This window comes from Elephantulus edwardii, unplaced genomic scaffold (assembly GCF_000299155.1).
Source record: "Elephantulus edwardii isolate Elephantulus edwardi_28Jun2011 unplaced genomic scaffold, EleEdw1.0 scaffold00012, whole genome shotgun sequence".
NCBI classification, from domain to species: domain Eukaryota; kingdom Metazoa; phylum Chordata; class Mammalia; order Macroscelidea; family Macroscelididae; genus Elephantulus; species Elephantulus edwardii.
In genome coordinates, this window is record NW_006399762.1 from 30,744,485 (window position 1) to 30,759,680 (window position 15,196).

The window sequence follows — 15,196 nt, forward strand, 5'->3', positions numbered from 1 at the left end:
TCAATTTTTTTAATTATTTTTCAATTATTTACCTTTATCTTGTGGTGCTCAAGTATTTTATAAATTCTGGATATAAGTCTGTGATCTGATATGTCATTACCAAATACTTTTTCCCAGTCTGTGGCTTCCCTTTTTACCCTGTTGGAGAAGTTTTTGGATGTGCATAGGGATTTGAGTCTTATAAGATCCCATTCATCTATTTTATCTTCTCCTGGTTGTAGGTTGAATCTAGACTTTCATTCCTTGACTTAAAAGCTGTCTTTGGGTTTCAGTTGAGTAATTGTGTCTTGCTGTTTATCTGGCTTGAGACTACTGCAATAAACCTGGTCTTGCCTTTTATGATATTCTTTGCCTCCCCCACTTCTAGCTTATTTCTCTAATGAACTCCACAACTGTGAGTAAAGTCTGTGAGTCTTGCAGTGGACATCTATCAAATGACTGGTAGAAAAGGTGCAGGAGCACGTGGGGTGCCATGTCTGTCCTTGTATATATTTTGGTACTATCGATTTTACTGATGGGAACAGTTCTCCTTTATGATGAACCTGGTAGAGGTTATACTCGGCTACCCTCACAATGCGTCTGCTTCCTTAACAAGTGTTCTGGGATTCCCATTCTTCTATAACTTGTTATGATCCATATAGTCAAATGCCTTTGCCTGGTCACTAAAGCATAAATAGGCATTCATCTGTTATTCTCTTCTTTCAGCCAGGATCCATCTGGCATCAGCAGTGATATCCCTGGTGCTACAGCATCTCCTGAACTCTGCCTGAACTTCTGGCAGTTTTCTGTCAATGTACTGTTCTAGCCATTTTTGAGTGATCTTCAGCTGTATACTGCTTGCATGCAATATTAATGACCTTCAATAATTTCCATATGCTTTGGATTACATTTCTTAGAAATGGGAACAAATATGGATCTCTCAGTTAGTTGACTTACGTAACTGTCCTCCAGATTTCCTGACACAGACTGATGGTGCTGTATATGTTGGTTGGAATATGTCAATTGGTTTAAATATGTCACTTGGTATCCCGTCCATTCCTTAGGCCTTATTTTTCCCCAATGCCCTCAGTGCATCTTGAACATCTTCTGCATCGCCATCGGCTCTTGATCATATGGTTTGTTGTTATGTGCAGTCAAGTCACCTGCGACTCATAGCAACCCTATGTACAACAGCCCTAAACCCTGCTCTATCCTGTGTGAATCTTACTGTCTCTGATATATCTACTTCCATTACTGAATCAATTCCAGTCACTGAATAAATCCATCTCATCGAGGTTCTTCCTCTCCTGTGCTGTCCCTTGACCCTTTCAAGCATGATATCCCTCTCCAGGGATTAATCCTGCCTTGCAACATGTCCAAAGTATGTCAGAAAGAGCTTCAGTATCCTTGCCTCCAAAGAGCAACCTCTCCAGAATGAACTTGTTTGTTCTCTTAGCAGTCCATGGTATATTCAGTACTCTTCTCCAGCACCACAGCTCAAAGACATCAATTCTCCTTCTGTCATCCCTAGTCATTGCCCAGTTTTCTGATGCATAGCAAGTAATTGCAAAGGCTATGGCCTTTAACAGGTGTGCCTTAGTCTCCAGACTGACTTCTTTACTCTTCAGTTCTTTGGAGAAGTCTCTGACAGCAGACTTTCCCAATGCAATTGATCTTTTAATTTCATGGCTGCTGGTACCAAGAGTGTTGATTGTAGAACCAAGCAAACTGATCATATGGTACATCCTGAAATATTTCTGTGTCGGCCAATTCTTTTTGGTTTCGTGCCTCTGATTTCCCTCTATCTTCTTTTGATGTTCCCTGAATCACTCAAGATTTTCTCTATAGCATCTTTCAGTATTGCCATCAAGCTTTAATTTGTTTTTCAGTTCTTTCAGTTTGAGAAGTGCTGAGCAAGTTCTCTTGATTCTCTGACTCCATCTCTCTGGACATTCCATTATACATAGCCTTTTCATACTTCCTTTTGCAATCCTCTGTTCAACTCTTTTACTTCAATATCTCTTTCCTTTGTTTTGGCTTCTTGATGCTCTAGAGCAATTTTCAGAATCTCTTCTGACATCCATTTTTATTTTTTTAAATTTTCTATCTTTATAACAAGCATAAGGATTATAGCCTTCAGATCCCTTTGAGACAATTCTGCTCTATCCTGCAGGGTTATGATGAGTCAGAATGGACTCAGTGATTGGTTTTTTTCCTACTTAAATACATTTTTAGAAATGAACACGTTATAACATTAAATAAATACTTTTATTGTTGTGAGGTACCATTAAGTCAAATAGAAGTCAGAGAAACCATGTGAACAGTGTATCCAAAATTTGCCCTATCCTGTGCCATTCTCATTACCTCTGTCCTGCTCAAGCCTATTGTTATCACCTCTCTTTCACTGAACTACTTTCATGGCATGACATCTTTCTTCAAACATGGTTCTCCTGAGACTAGGCCCAAAGCATGTGAGATGATAATTCATCATTGTTGCTGCTAAGGAACATTCTCCTTTTACTTCTGGCAAGATAGATTAGTTAGATTAGTTTGTTCTTTGGACAGTTGATGTGATCTTCAATATTCTTTGCCACTACCAAAATTGCAAGACATTGATTCTTCTGTCCTCTTTATATTATCCAGCATTTAGATGCATAGAATACAATTGAAAATACGATAGCTTGGATCAAGCACACCTTACTCATTTACTCACACCTTGCTCTTTAGATCTTTGGAGAGGTCCTTGACAGCAGATTTCCTCAACATGACTTCTTTTTTGGTTTCTTTACTTCTGCTTCCTTGGATCCTGATTGTTAATCCAAGTAAAATGAAATAGTTAAAAATTTCTGTCTTTCCTCCATCTATTGGTCCAGTAGTGACGGGTTTTCTTTTCTTGATATTGAGATGTAATCCATATTGAAGGCTTTGCTATTCTGGCTTTGATATTCTGCAGTAGGTGCTTCAAGTCTTTACTTCCTGCAAGCAAGGTTGTATCATCTGCATAACACAGGCTGTTGAGGAGTCCACCATGTCTCTCTAGAAAAGGATTACTACTTTAAAAGCAGATTTAAATTAAACGTTTTTTTTTAATTTTCCTAAGTTTATGTGCAGTACATAAATTTATGAATAAATGGTTTCAAATTTTTTACATCTTTGTTGTTATTTAGACATTTAAAAGATGTTTATCCTGTGAATTTCTTCTACCTTAAGAAAAAGCTGTTAGTTTTGGGGGGTTTGTTTGTTTGTTTCTTTTTTTTTCTACTAGTTTATTTACAAAACTTGAATACAAATTCGAACAAATTATTTCACCTACTCTCATCCCCCCATCAAACTGTACAACCCAATGATTAATTCCCCTTCCCCCTGCACATCCACATCCCTCTGCTTCCAGCCTCTCCCAACCCCTCTTGGATCTCATTCTACAATAATGTTTTTATACATTGTTGGTGGGATTATAAAATGGTACAACCATTCTGGAAGCCAGTTCAGTGCTTCCTCAAAAAGCTGAGCATAGAAATTCCATATGACCCAGCTATTCCACTACTTGGAATATACCCTGAGAGAATGAGAACTGAGGCACAGTTCCCATTTGTACACCAATGTTCATAGCAGCATTATTCACCATTGCAAGAACATGAAAACAGCTCAAATGTCCAACCACAAATGAATGGATTGAGAAACTATGGTACATTCACACAATGGAATACTATGCAGCACGCAGGAGCAATGATTTTGTAAATTATTATCTAACTTGGGAGGGACTGGAGAGCAGTATGCTGAGTGAACTAACTCAGTCCCACAAGGATAAATAGTTAACCTTGTTAAATAATATTTAACTTCTTTCTTTAAAAAAAGAAAACCAAAACTCACCAGAATGTTTTTATTTGGAGACAGTATGTCCTTTCATGGATGGATTTTGAACTACATTAATTTGGGCACATTTAAATTATGGGGCTTTTTTAAATAAATTTTTTTTCATACTGGCTTACTTATGAATTTCATATACATTGTTTTACACCAGAATTTCCCTTTTCCATTTCCCACCTCTCCCTCTACCCATCATATTGTGTGACCTGATGATTACCCCCCTGCCCATCCTGACCCTTCTGTTCTTACCCTCCCTGCCTTAGATCCTCACACTTGTTTTACCAGTTATCTTTCTATTTCAGCATTCTGTCTTTCTATACAGTATTTGTCTTCATGGGACTTTGTCAGTTCATTTAGCCTAATGCTTTCCAGACTCGCTCAAGTTAGGTAGCAATTTTCAAAATCCTTGCTTCTGCATGCTGCGTAGTATTCCATCAAGTGAATATAACATACTTTCTCTTTAAAGAATATTTTAGAGGTTTACTTGCTCCACGGAGACAAGAATTCTGAAGCCTCATCTGACATACTTTGGACATGTTGCAGGGAGGGACTAGTCCTTGGAAAGGGACATCATGCTTGGGAGGGTGGAGGGACACCTCAGGAGAGGAAAACCTTCAATGAGATGAATTGATTGAGTGACTGGGGTAATGGAGGTAGGTGTGTCAGAGACAAAATATGCACAGGATGGAGGAGGTTTAAGGCTGTTGTGCATAGGGTTGCTATGTGTCTCAGGCGACTTGACGGTGCATAACAACAATAGTTGTTATGAAATAGTTTCTTTGATCCTAGTGTACTATATAGGTCCTGCTTTAAGTTTGGAATGAACAAACTGGAATTTGCCATTGCATCAGAGATCATGTTTCAATTACAAAGAGACTGTTTTTGTAGGCTATATGTAGTTTTACATTTGACTTCTTCAAGTTTCCACTTCTAAAACTAGATTTGTTAGCAGATAACATAGAGTTGGAACTGACCTATACTTGCCCTCTGGTGGGATTTCAGAGGCAGTAAATCACATGGGAGGAGACTGCCCATCCTTCTCCCTGGGAGCAGCTGGTGGACATGAATCGAGTGCCTTTTAGTGGGCAGGGCAGCTCCTTACCCCTGAGCCACCAGAGCTGCCACCTGTGAAAGTCTTTTTTTTTTTTTTAACCAAAAAAGGAAAAGAAAAATATCTAACTTTTAAAGCCAAATTCCTTGTCACTTCCTGATAGAAAATGGAATACTTTTGCAGTTTCATTAACATTTGGAGACCACTAAAATTATTTAATGTACTCTCATTTAGGTTCCAGGACCTGATGTTCTTAATAGTACCTTAATGGCCTGAAAGAATTAATAAGCCTCTCTCACACCTAAATTGTTGCTAGAGAATACCATGGTCATTAATGATAATAGTGCTTGCTTATGAAACAATCAAGTTCAGACCTTTTTAAGAAGATTGAAGTGCTGGGACATGTGTCATTTCTCTCTTGGTTAATTTAACCACCCATTATAATATAAAGCTTTAGTTAGTCATCAAGCAGATGGTGAGTCTGTTCAGAATTGCCTATAATGCCTAAGGATTTTATGTCAGGAGTGGTACTGTCTTAGACCCAGATGCTAATCAAGTTGTAGAACAATGACTCTTGTCCGGTAGTAACTGTTGCCTGCTCACTGACTTTACTGGTTTTAAAATTTAAAGGTGAAAATCAGAATAAAATAGTAAAATATTTTTGTTAGGTACCCCACTGGACCAATTGGCAGCATCAGGATGGATGGTGAAGAGATTGAGATTGTTCACAGCTTTAGTTGCTTGGCTCCACAGTCATCACTCTCAGCACCAGTAGCCAGGAAATTAGAAGACTTATTGCCATGGGAAAGTCTGCTGTTAGGGACCTCTCCAAAGTACTGAAGAGCAATGGTGTCTTTCTGGAGACTAAGGTGCGTCTGATACAGGCCATGGCCTTTGCTATCACTTGTTATGCATCAGAGAGTTGGACAGTGACTAAGGAGGATAGAAGGAAAATTGATGCCTTTGAGCTGTGGTGCTGAGAAGAGTAGTGAGGGTACCACGGGCTGCTAGGAAAACAAACAGATTTGTCCTGGAAAGGGTTAAACTAGGCGGCTCTTTGGAGACAAGGATTCTGAGGCTCCGTCTAACATACTTTGGACATGTTGTAAGGAGGGAGAAGAACATGATGGTTGGTAGGGTGGAGGGGCAGCGCAGGAGGGGAAGGCCCTCTATGAGGTGGATTAATTCAGTGACTGGGATAATCGGGAAGGGTGTATTGGAGACAGTGCGATTGGCACAAGACAGAGCAGAGTTTAGGGCTGTTGTACATAGGGTTGCTATGAGTCGCAAGCCACTTGACGGCACATAACAACCACCACCACCATGAGGTTACAGATAACACCATCTTGTATACATGGCCACCATCTATACAACAGAACAGACACAATCCATTCCCTTGTCACACCCTTACCATCTACACTGTTCTTCAGTGGATTGTTGGAGCCACTGTTTTAATCCATGTTGATAAGGGTCTCCCCTTTATTTACTGACCCTGTACTTCTCCTAGCATGATGTCTTCCTCCACAGTTGAGCCCTTCTGATAACATGCTGTGGTACAATAGGTTGCTTTTTCAAAATTACTTTTCTAGCTGTTGTTTCCTTTTTCAACACATGATTCGGTAGAATGTACTAGTGATGTGAATGAAGTAAATAGCAACTTTTGAGTGAGAACAATGTGTGTAGTTCTATTAATCAGGGGATTGGTCAGTCATACCATTCTGCTTGGTTGCATAATGATGCCAGTTTGAGGCAATGCTGGCAACAGAGCATCGAGGGTGACAAGTTTTATACTGTAAGAAATAAAGTCAGGTATCCTGTAGGATTGTGTCTGGCAGTCAGCACATATAATAGGTGACATATTCCTTGATATATCTTCTCAAGACATTTTCTGTTTCTGTGCAAGTCTTCCTTTGATTACAAGTTGGTTGTTATCATTTGTAGAACCACTTATATCCAGTTCTGACAATAAACATTCAAGATGTTTGGGTTAATGATGCAGTGTTGTTATTATTGTTAGGTGTTGTCGAGTCAAGTACAACTCATAGTTGCCCTATGAACAAAAGATCTGAACTCTATTTTATCCTGTGCCATCCTCACACTTCCTGGCATGCAGCAGTCCATTGTGGCAGTCACTGTTTTAATCCACCAGGTTGAAGGTCTTCCTCTCCTTCACCAACCCTCTACCCCTCCTAGCATCAAGTCCCTCTCCAAGGAATAGCCAACAATATGCCCAAAGTATGTGAGGTGAAGCCTCATTATTCTTGCCTCCAGAGAGCACTCCGGCTATACCCTTTCAAAAACATAAGTGTTTGTCTCGTGACCATCCATAGGATGTCCAGTGATCTTCTCCAATACCTCAGATCAAAGGCAACAATTCTTCTGTCACCCTTATTCATTGTCCAGCTCTCAGATGCCTAGTAAGCATAGTTAGTGATCAGAAAGACCCTGGTCTGTATCAGACACACCTTAGTCCTCAAACTAGCATCATTACTCCTCAGTAATTTGGAGAGGCCCCTAATTGCAGATTTTCCTCAGGGTAGTGTGTCTCCTTATTTCCTGACTACTGTTATCAAGGGTGTTAATTGTCGCCTATTGGTCCAGTGGAAAGAATCTTTGTTTTCCTGACACTGAGATGCATTTCATACCAAGGGCTGCATTTCTTGATCTTCTGCAACAAGTGTTTCAAGCTCTTCCTCACTTTGAGCAAGCAAGGTTGTATTAATGAAGGTTATTGATTAGTCTCCTTCCAATCCTGAAGCCACAGTGATAGAGTCCAGCTTCTTGGATAATTTGCTCAGTATACAGATTGAACATATATGGAGAGAGAATACAACCCTGGCACACTCCCTCCCAATTTCAAACCATCCAGTGCTCCCCTGCTCCATTCACACAACAGCTTCCACATAGTTTACAGATACCTGTAAAATTGACAAAAGATGTGTTCTTGTTCCTACTTGGAGGACTTGTGGAGATTTCGTGACAGATTTCCTTTTCTCACCTGCAAATATATCTGGGTTATTATCTCTCATCTTGTTAAACACTCGATTCAGTAATTCCTTATATGTACAGTCTGTTTCTAAGCCTGCCCAAGCAGGGCCTGAATGATTACTAAAAGAGATGCCATCATCATTTTTGCTGTCTTGATCTCCTAAAGCTTCATCTTTCTCTAGTATTTCATATAATTTCTGATGTTAGGATGGCTTACTCCCTCCTCCCAACCTACTTGACCCCATGTCCTTTAGCAAGCCTCTTCTAAATCCTACTTGAACTCCTGGCAGTTCCCTATATATGTACTGCCCTAGCCATTTTTTTTTAAATGATCTTCAGCAATATTTTGCTTGCAATTGACAGTGATATTTGTTCAGTAGTTTCAGCTCTGATTATCACCTTTCTTGGCAGTGGGAACAAATCGGGACCTCTTCCAATCCGTTGACCAGACAGCTGTCCTCAAGTTTACTGGCATAGACTGGTGAGCCCTTCTAGGGCTACATCTATTAATTGAAGCAAGTCAATTGGTACCACATCTTTTTCTGGGATTTTATTTTTTGTCAATGCCTTCAGTGCAGTTTTAACTTCCTCCTGTATAACCATTGGCTTCTGCTCCTATGGTACTTCTTGAAATTTTTCAGAGTCAGTTCTTTTTGGCACAGTGACTCTTTGTATTCCCTCCATCTTCTTGGGATGCATCCTGGGTCATCCAATATCTTGTCCATACCATCTCAAGACTTAAATTTGTTTTTCAGTTCTCTTAGGTTGAGGAATGCAGAGCTAATTCTTCTCTTTTCCATCTCCAATTTAGCTCTCTGCACATTTCATTATAGTATTTTGCTTTATCTTTTTGAGCTGCCCTTTGAAAGTTTCTGTTCAGTTCTTTTCTTTGGCATATTTCCCCTTAGTTTTGACTTTTGGACACTGACTTTTTGACACGTTAGTAAAATTTTCCATCTCTGGCATCCATTTTTATTTGTTTTTTCTTCCTCCTCTGTCTTTATAATGACATTTAACTCTCTTTTTGGATGATATCCTTGACGTTTTCCCACAACTCATCTTACTTTTGATCATTGGTGTTCAGTGCTTCAAACCTGTTCTTAAGATGATTTTGAAATTCAGATGCGATCGATTCAAGATCTAGTTTTTGGTTCTTGTGGACTTGTTTTATTCTTCAGTTTGAACTTGCACATGAGTGATTGATGGTCTGACCCATAGTCAGCCCTGACCAAGTTTTGCCCGATGATGTTGAGCTTATTCAATAATTCCTCCCACAGATGTAGTTAGCCTATCAGGTGAGGTAAATTCCATCATTCTATTTCTAGCCTCATATCAATCACTAAGTCCATACTTTACAGCTACTATTCCTTCTTCACTGTTTCCAACATTTTCATTCTGGTCACAAATTATCATTGGTGTGTTTTAATTGCATGTTCAGTCACTTTTGGACTACAATATTCGGTACAAATGTTCTATTTCTTCTTTTTAGTCTCTAGATGTATATTTGAATAATAGTCATGTTGACAGATCTTCCTTGTATACATATGGATAGTATCTTGTCACTCACAACATTGTATTTCAGGATGGAACTTGAAATTTACTTTTTTTACAATGAATACAACATCATTATTCTATTTTAAATTCACAGTATAGTATACCATGTGATTATCTGATCCAAAGTGGCCAAAGTTAGCCCATCTCATCTCAATAATGCCAAAATGTCAATTACCATGCATTTCATTTTTCACAATTTTTAGGTTTTCAACATTCAAGTAATTTACATTCGATGTTCCAGTTATTAAAGAATGTTTATTTTTCCTCATTTTGACTGACTTCCAATCTGAGCTCTACTACTACTACTACTACTAGCTGTCAGTATTCCTCTACTATTCATAGGGTTTTTAGAGGCCTATTATTTAAGAAATGAATGGCAAATTCTACTTCCTAGTTGGTTTTAACTTGGGAGCTCTGCTAAAAAACCTGTCCTCCAAGTAACCCTTGTGGTATTTGACACACTGGTAACATTGCTTTCAGTATCACAGCAACCCACAAGTTATCTCAATAAAGCAAAATGACAGACAAGACCTGTGCCAATTAGAACAATGTTTTTCCCAAATACAACAATCTGACAATTTTGTTTGTATCTCTAATAGCCAATTATGTTTCACAGCAGCCTACAGTTAATCACAAAGGCCTACCTAATGGATCCTAATTGGTTTAAACAAGAGACACCTAGCTCACAACTATTAATAAAAAATGATCTTGGGTCTTTTAAAATGGCATTTTACATGTCCTAAAATAATCATATTTACATGTATTTTGTGTATATAGAATTTCAACTCACAGAGAAATTTAAAACTCAAGTAAAACTACACATTTCCTTTTATTGCCTTTCAAAGCAGGAATACACATGTTGAAACAAAGCTAACTTGGCTTAAATTTTCATTTGATAAGAAATAATAATAGTGTGTTTTCAGCTATTGTTAAATAATAGGTGTCTTTGTTTCTTCCTAAAACAATTTGCCCTTGTCATTAGGGGAAATTAGGATATAATAATACTACCTGTAAGGAAAAATCTTCACATTTAACATGGTAAATAGCAGGTAGTTATTTTTATCCTTCTAATGAAATAAAATAATGCAACACATTTAAATATTTATAACAGACTTCTGCTGTACATGTGGAAGTTACTGTTTACTCTTTGATATAGAAACAAACTGGAGCATCACCATAGTCATCCTAATAACTCATAACATTTGTACAATTACTGTGTACTAGATGAAGACTTTCAACAAGATGCATTGGCGGAGTGATACCTGTGAGTTGTACATAACTCAACAGGACCTAAACATCGACAACAGGAATCATGCTGATTGCTTCATTTGAAATGTCCTGTTTTAGCTTACAATACCTTAGTCAAGATTGCTAGTGTTTTGAGTTTGTTTATTTGCAATATTTTGTTGTTGCTGTTGTTTTGGGGGCAAGTGTGTGTTTCTAATTAGACCGAGGCAGTGAAGTTAAGTGGTTAGAAACTTGTGTAAAGTCAAATGTGGTTCCAGAGCCTGTCCTCTTCATGGCTTTGTACTTCTCTCTGAAGATGCACATAAATGTGTTGTTTGTGGCTCTGGATAGTGTTGCTTTCTGGGAATACTGTTAATTTACTCTTAACTTATAAGTAGTTAATGAAATTTAGAGTCCCAGTAAAAAGAAGTGAGTGACGCTTTTGTTCTTTATTCCTTTAATTCTTTTAATACCCAACCAAACTCAATGTTGTGGAGTCACGTGCAATGTATAGTTACCAGAGGCCAAAATAGAAATGCTTTCTAGGTTTTCCAGGGGAGCTCTAGTGGTTTATTGGTAAGAAGCTGTGCTGCTTAAACCCACTGCAGAAGAAGGACGGACAGTCTCCTTCCATGTGATTTACTGCCTCTGAAAACCCGCTGGAGGTTTAACTATGGGTTAGTTCTGACTCAACAGTATGCAACAACAGTGTTAAGTTTTCCAAGATCACAAATCTTATGGAAGCAAACTGCCACCTCTTTATTCCCAAGAACATCTGGTAGAATTAAACCATCAACCTTTCTGTTAGCATCTGAGCACTCACCCCCACTGGAACTAAGGCTCTTTGATTTTTATAAATGATAGAAAGTGATAAGACGTAGATGTGTCAGAATAAGAGGAGAGTAGCTGAGGGACATAACAACAAGTTGAGGAACAGGGACAAATGGAATAAAATGTGCTATAATTAAGAACAAAATAAAATTCTTAGGGTTCTGGGGAGGTGTACAAGCTGAGTTTAGAAGAGGCTATGGCACTAGAAATACTATAGCTAATGTTAGATGGATCTTGGCTGAAAGCAGAGCATCAAAAGGAATGCCTGTCTGTGTTTCATTGACTATGCAACGGCATTTGACTGTGTGGATCACAACAAATTGTGGCTAACCTTAAGGAGAATGGTAATCCCAGAACACTTAATTGTGCTCGTGCAAAACCTATACTTGAACCAGGAAGCTGTAGGCAAAACAGAACAGAGAAACACTGCATAGTTCAGAATCTGGAAAGGTGTGCATCAGGGATACATCCTATCTCCATACCTTTTCAATCTGTTTGCGGAACAGATAATTTGGGAGTCTGGGCTTTATGAGGAGGAATGTGGACTATAAGGATTGCATGAAGACTCATCAACAACCTGTTGTACATATGACAAAACCTTGCTTGCTGAAACTGAAGAGGACTGACATATGCTGCAGAAGGTCAGGGACTGTAGTCTTCAATCAATATGGAATGAAGATCAACGTCAACAAAACAAAGATTCTCACCACTAGGCCAGCTGATAGTTTATGATGGACAGAGAAGAAATTAACATTGTTGATACCTTGAGCTTGCTTGGTTCCACAATGAGCAGTCTTAGCACTAGCTGTCAGAAAATCAAAAGATAAATATTACTGGATTGGTGAAATCTACTGTCAGTGACCTCTCTGGACTACTGAAAAGCAGTGATGTCAGTCCTGAGACTAAAGTGCACCTGATCTAGACCATAGTCTTTGCAATTATTTGCTATGCATCTGAGAGCTGGACAGTAAATAAGGATGATAGAAGGATTAATGCCTTTGAGTTGTGGTGCTGAAGAAGTGTGTTAAGCATAGCATGGACTACCAGGAGAACAAACAGATCTGTCCTGGAGAGGGTGAAACCAGGCTATTCCCTGTAGGCAAGGGTTTTGAGACTCCATCTCAAATACTGAGGGCACGTGGCCAGAAGGGACCAGTCCTTAGAGAGGGATAGCATGCTTGGAAGCATGGAACGAAAGCACAGGAAAGGAAGATCCAGGATGAGACATATTGATTCAGTGACTGGAGAGATGGGATTAGGTCTGCTGAAGATGATGAGATTGGCCCAGAATAGGGCAGGTTTCAGAGCTAATGTACGAAGTGTGACTATGAATCTGTTCTCCATACAGGTTGAAAAGGTATGGAGACAGGACACATCCCTGGCATACGCCCTTCCCAGTTTTGAACCATGCAGTGTTTCCTTGCTCTGTTCTGACGACTGCCTCTATTGGTCTATAAATTGCTTTGTTTGGTAATACCTGTTTGTAAAATATTTTAATTCCCATTATTTTAGTTATGTAATGTACCAGCAGCCAGGAAATCAAGAGCCGAATTGCATTGGGAAAGTCTGCTGATGGGGACCTCTCCAGAGTACTGTAGAGCAACAACATCAGGCTAGAGAGCAAGGTGCGCCTGATCCAGGCCATAGTCTTCACAGTTGCATGCTATGTATTAGAGAGCTGGACAGTGACTAGGGATGATAGAAAAAGAATTGATGCCTTTGAGCTATGATGCTGGAGAAGAGTGTTGGCTATACCATGGACTGCTAGGAGAACAAACAAGTTTGTCTTGGAGAGGGTGAAACTGGCCTTGATTCTTAGACTTCGCCTGACATACTTTGGTCATGTTGAAAGGACAGACCAGTCCTTGGTGAGGGATATCATGTTTGGGAGGGTGAAGGGACAGCATAAGAGAGGAAGACCCTCAATGAGATGGATCGATTCAGTGAATGACATATAGGGAGTAGGCGTGTCAGAGACAGTGAGGTTGGCACAGGATAGAGCAGGGTTTAGGACACTTGTACATAGGGTTGCTATGAGTCACAAGCGACTCGACAGCACATAACAACAATGGGCTTGTAAAATAGTGTAACCACTCTGGCCAGTATGGAAAACAGTTTGGTGCTTCCTTAGTTAGCTGGGAACAAGAATAGCATTTAATCCAGACATCTTTCTACTAGGTTTACATCCTAAAGAAATAAGAGCTATAACATGAACTGATATATCCACACCCATGGTTATTGTAGCACTATTTGTATTAACAAAGAGTTAGAAACAACCCAAGTTCTTTTTTTTTTCCCATCAGTGAACTAATGGCTAAAGAAATAGTGGTGCATTCACACAATGGAGTATTGTTGTTGTTATGTACTGTTGAGTTGATTACAACTTATAGCAAACCTGTAAATAACAGATCTAAACCCTGTCCTATCCCGTGTCACCATTACCACCTCTGATATATTTTATTCCTTGCTGTAGCCATTGTGGCAGTCCATCTTGTTGAGAATTTTCCTCTCTTTTGCTTACCCTTCACCTTTCCAATTATTACGTTCTTTTCCAAAGAGTAGCGTCTCTTACCAGCATGCACAAAATATGTGACACAAAGTCTCACCATCCTTGTTTCCAAGGAGTACTCTGGCTGAATTTTCACTAAGACATATGTGTTTATTGTTTAGCAGCCCATGGGAAGCTCAGCACTCTTATCCAACACCACAACTCAAATATATCAGTCTTTTTTCTATCATCCTTATTCATTTAGCATGCAGATGCACAGCAAGTGATTGAAAGGACCATAGCCTAATCGGGGAGACCTTATTCTTTAAGCAGACATCATTAATCTTCAGTACTTTGTAGCTGACTTTTTAAATGCAGTGTATCTTTTGATTTCTTAGCTGCAGGTATCACTAGTGTTAATTTGATTGTGAATCCAAGTAAGATGAAATTATTGACAACTTTAGTCTTTTGTCTATCATAATGTTGCCTCCTGTCCCAGTGGTGAGGACCTTTGTTTTCTTGATGTTGAGTTGTAATCTATATTGAAGGCTGATTTTCCAGAGTAAGTGTTTCAAATCCTCCTCACTTTCAGCAAGCAAGGGTGTATTTTCTGCATAATGCAGCTTGTTGATGAGTCTTCCTCTGATTCTGACCACACAGTCTTCTTTTTTGTTTTGGTTTGTGTGTTTTTTTAGGTTTTTAATCCTTTTTTTACATTTTTTTATTTTATACTGATTTATTTACAAAGTTGGAATACATTGTTTCTCACAAAGATCCATCCCATTTCCTTCACCACCCCCAACCATTGAATTATGCAACCCTATTATTAATCCCCCATCCCACCTCCACCCATCCTCACCCCTCTGCTTCCACACTTTCTCCCCTTGGATCCTCATATTCATGCTGCAATAATGGTTTTATACAGTATTTGTCACTGTGGGACTAAGTTAACTAAGTATAATGCTCTCCAGTCCCTCCCAAGTTAGGTAGTAATTTACAAAATGATTGCTCCTGTGTTCTGTGTAATATTCCATCGTATGAATGTACCACAACTACTCAATCCGTTCGTTTGTGGTTGGTCATTTGGACTGTTTCCATGTTCTTGCTATGGTGAATAATGCTGCTATGAATATTGGTGTTCAAGTCTCTGAGCTTCAGTTCTCATTTTCTTGAGGTACATTTCAAGTAGTGAAATAGCTGGGCCATATGGA

At 39.0% G+C, this 15,196-nt stretch overlaps 1 protein-coding gene and 1 pseudogene across 1 annotated transcript in view; one reads left to right on the top strand and one right to left on the bottom strand.

Moving 5' to 3' along the window:
- The window catches only part of PPA2 (pyrophosphatase (inorganic) 2), a 175,186-nt gene that overhangs the window by 83,792 nt on the left and 76,198 nt on the right, over window positions 1–15,196 (top strand). The window lies entirely within an intron of this gene.
- Window positions 6,586–15,196, bottom strand: part of LOC102857725 — a 23,827-nt pseudogene continuing 15,216 nt past the window's right edge.